Raw genomic sequence first — 3,058 nt, 5'->3', positions numbered from 1 at the left:
ATCCTCCGACATTCTTCTTTACAAATCCTCATTTTGTACTTTTAATTAGTGACCGTTGTTTTGTTTTGATCTCTCCGCTGCGTTTTCGGGTGCGTCACTTCTGAGTGGCGCATGTGCAACACTGACCTCATACGTCATCCGCCTGGTACTGCTTCTGTTTACAACAGTGAGCGCAAGCTAGATTCAAGTGTTTTGAATATTTTGAATATGGATATTTTTCTTACAAAAACGCATCGATTCACTACAGCAGGCCTTTGTTCAGCCGTGTGAGCCGTGTGAGGCGCTTTTTTTTAATGGATGGGCACTTTTTATTATAGAGCTTGAAAGATCAAAGACAATTTTTAATATAACTCCGACTGGATTCGTCTGAAAGAAGAAAGTCATATACACCTAGGATGCTTCGGGGGTGAGTGAAACACAGCATAATTTTCATTTTGCGGTGAACTAACCCTTTAAGATCTTTTTGATGAAATCCGAGAGCTTTCTGGCCCTCCATAGACAGCAATGCAGCTGAAATGTTCCCAGACCCAGAAACATAATGAGGACATTGTTAAAATAATCCATGTGACATCAGTGGTTCATCCGTAATTTTACGGTACCACGAGAGTACCACAATGCATGTGCATTCCTATGCTCGTAAACAAGGCGCAGCACATGCGTGTTCTACGTCAGCAGCACCACACATATTCGTCGTGGTACTCTCCATAATGGCCGCAGCTGGTGCGCGGGGGAGAAGAATCGTGAATAAAGTTGTTATTTTTTGTTTTCTTTGCGCACAAAAAGTATTCTCGTAGCTTCATAAAATTACGGTTGAACCACTGATGTCACGTGGACTATTTTACCGATGTCCTTATTACGTTTTGGTGTCTGGGAACATTTCAGTTGCGCTGCTGTCTACGGAGGGTCAGAAAGCTCTTGGATTTCATCCAAAATATCTTAATTTGTGTTCCGAAGATGAACAAAGGTCTTACGGGTTTGGAATGATGTGAGGGTGAGCAATTAATGACAGAATTTTCATTTTTGAGTTGAACTATCCCTTTAAGGAACTATTGAGCAGTACACATTTATTGTTGTATTTGAGCTAAATATCTTGGCAAACATCAGAGGCTCTTTGACAGAGTAGCCCATCACAGTTGCTACTCCACTGTTAAAGACGGCCCGCTGAAACAGACCCTTGGTCTTGGGTGACAATGTCTAGAAGACAATGTCATAAAAATACATCTTTAGAGCACATTTAATCTTTGCACTGAATTGCACAGAGAATATATTAATGGATAAGATCTTATGTTGTTTTAACAACTTGTCTTTCAGCTATTCACTTATTATCATATTTCCAGGGGAAGCCTGAAGTTACTCGGGACTTATTATGTTTTTTAAAGACTCATCAGAAATAATAAGATTAATCACAATTAATATCAGCACATAAATAAAGAATAGGCAACAATAGAGAAAGATAATAAAGATAATGCTGAATTACAAACATTTACTGACCAGAAAAGAGGCACTGATTCCTCCTGCAGACTCCCCAGCTATAGTGACAGACTATAGCTGTTACTTTGAGAATTCTTATCTCCTGTGCTAAACCCAGAAGCATGTTTTATTATAACCCATTGCAGAAGCAGCTTACAAGAAATCTGATGTCATTCTCAAGGGACAGACTGCACGAGTAGTGCCCACTTTCTCCACCATAAATGAATACCTGAAGTATCCTAATATTCCAAGTCAGTACTGAATGACAACCACAACTATGTTCTCATAGGCCGCTAACGGGGATCCGTCAAACATGCATGCTCCACTCACGACCAGACCCCCTTCATGAATCCAGACTATTACCTGTTGGTTCGCATACAGTAGATTGCTTTTGTCAGAGGGGTTGGGGAAATGATTAATAAAGCATAATATAAGAAGATCTACTGTGAATAAGATCTACAAAAGTCAAAGTGCTGTAGTTCAGATGAGAGAAGCCGTTATTCAGTACTCACTGGAAGTTTATCTGATTCTGATCTTTGAGAAGGAGTGTAAACATTCAGATACAGACAGTCCTCTGAGACTCCTGTTGGTGTGAAATCCAACTTCATGGATTTTGCTACTATAGGCAGAATATCTGGGTTTTGAAGGCACCTAGAATGCAGCAAGAGAATGTACACTGTAATAATGTTTGTCATTTTAGTGGTAAAATACTGTAAATCTGCTAATGACACTTTTGACCCATTTGGCACTTGGTATCTCATTCTTGTTATCAGTTATGAACATTTTGGCAAGTTATGTTTTTAAATTAATGTTATTGCATTATTTTATGTCATTTGTGTTACCGTGTACAGTTCCATGTTACCCTGTATTTGTGTGCATGACACTGAACTGTATATTAGTATATACCTCAGCTTGTGTCTCATTTTGTCTCTATTACAACCTGTATGAGACGTTACATGTCACAGTTTTAAATCTGGATGTCCTGTACAGAACACATTCAGGGCTTTTCAGAGATACTAAATGATTGGATGGTCACCATGAACACTCCCTCTCCTAGGTCTTTAAACATGTCTGACATTCATTTAGTGATCAAATGTAACACCCTAATGGAAATATGATAATATTTTGTAATTATCATTTAAATCTGACTAATTGACAAATTGTTTGTCATAAATCAACATCTCAGGAAAATGTTATGGGGTTTCAGACACCAGGACTTAAAGCATGTTTATTACACATTTTGGGAGACACAACAAATGAATAGAGAAAAAATTATATATCAATATTCCTATTAAATATTATTATGAAAAGTTTGCTAATTATTACTGCCATTATTGCACTTATTTATTCATTCTATGTTGCCCCAAAAACACATTAATATGCAAATTAGATAAAGTTTATAGATACATTGTATATAATGGAAAAACTAGTTTATGGCAATTTTACACACATTTTGCATAAAGAAAAATGTTTTTTAAAAATATCTTTCATAACATAGTTGAGAATCATCTTTATATAAAGTTTGGTATAAAAAATGAAAATTGATTTGTGATTAAAACAAAAATCCCACTGTTTTTGCCTTTTCATG

The 3,058-nt window shown here is 36.8% G+C and overlaps 1 pseudogene; it reads right to left on the bottom strand.

Annotated features, from left to right (window-relative positions):
• The window catches only part of LOC107686268 (fatty acyl-CoA hydrolase precursor, medium chain-like), an 8,657-nt pseudogene that overhangs the window by 3,220 nt on the left and 2,379 nt on the right, over positions 1-3,058 (bottom strand).

Source organism: Sinocyclocheilus anshuiensis, unplaced genomic scaffold, assembly GCF_001515605.1.
Source record: "Sinocyclocheilus anshuiensis isolate Anshui unplaced genomic scaffold, SAMN03320099.WGS_v1.1 scaffold481, whole genome shotgun sequence".
In the NCBI taxonomy this organism is placed as follows: Eukaryota; Metazoa; Chordata; class Actinopteri; order Cypriniformes; family Cyprinidae; genus Sinocyclocheilus; species Sinocyclocheilus anshuiensis.
The sequence above is the reverse complement of the archived record's forward strand: the minus strand, read 5'-3'. Positions and strand labels throughout refer to the sequence as shown.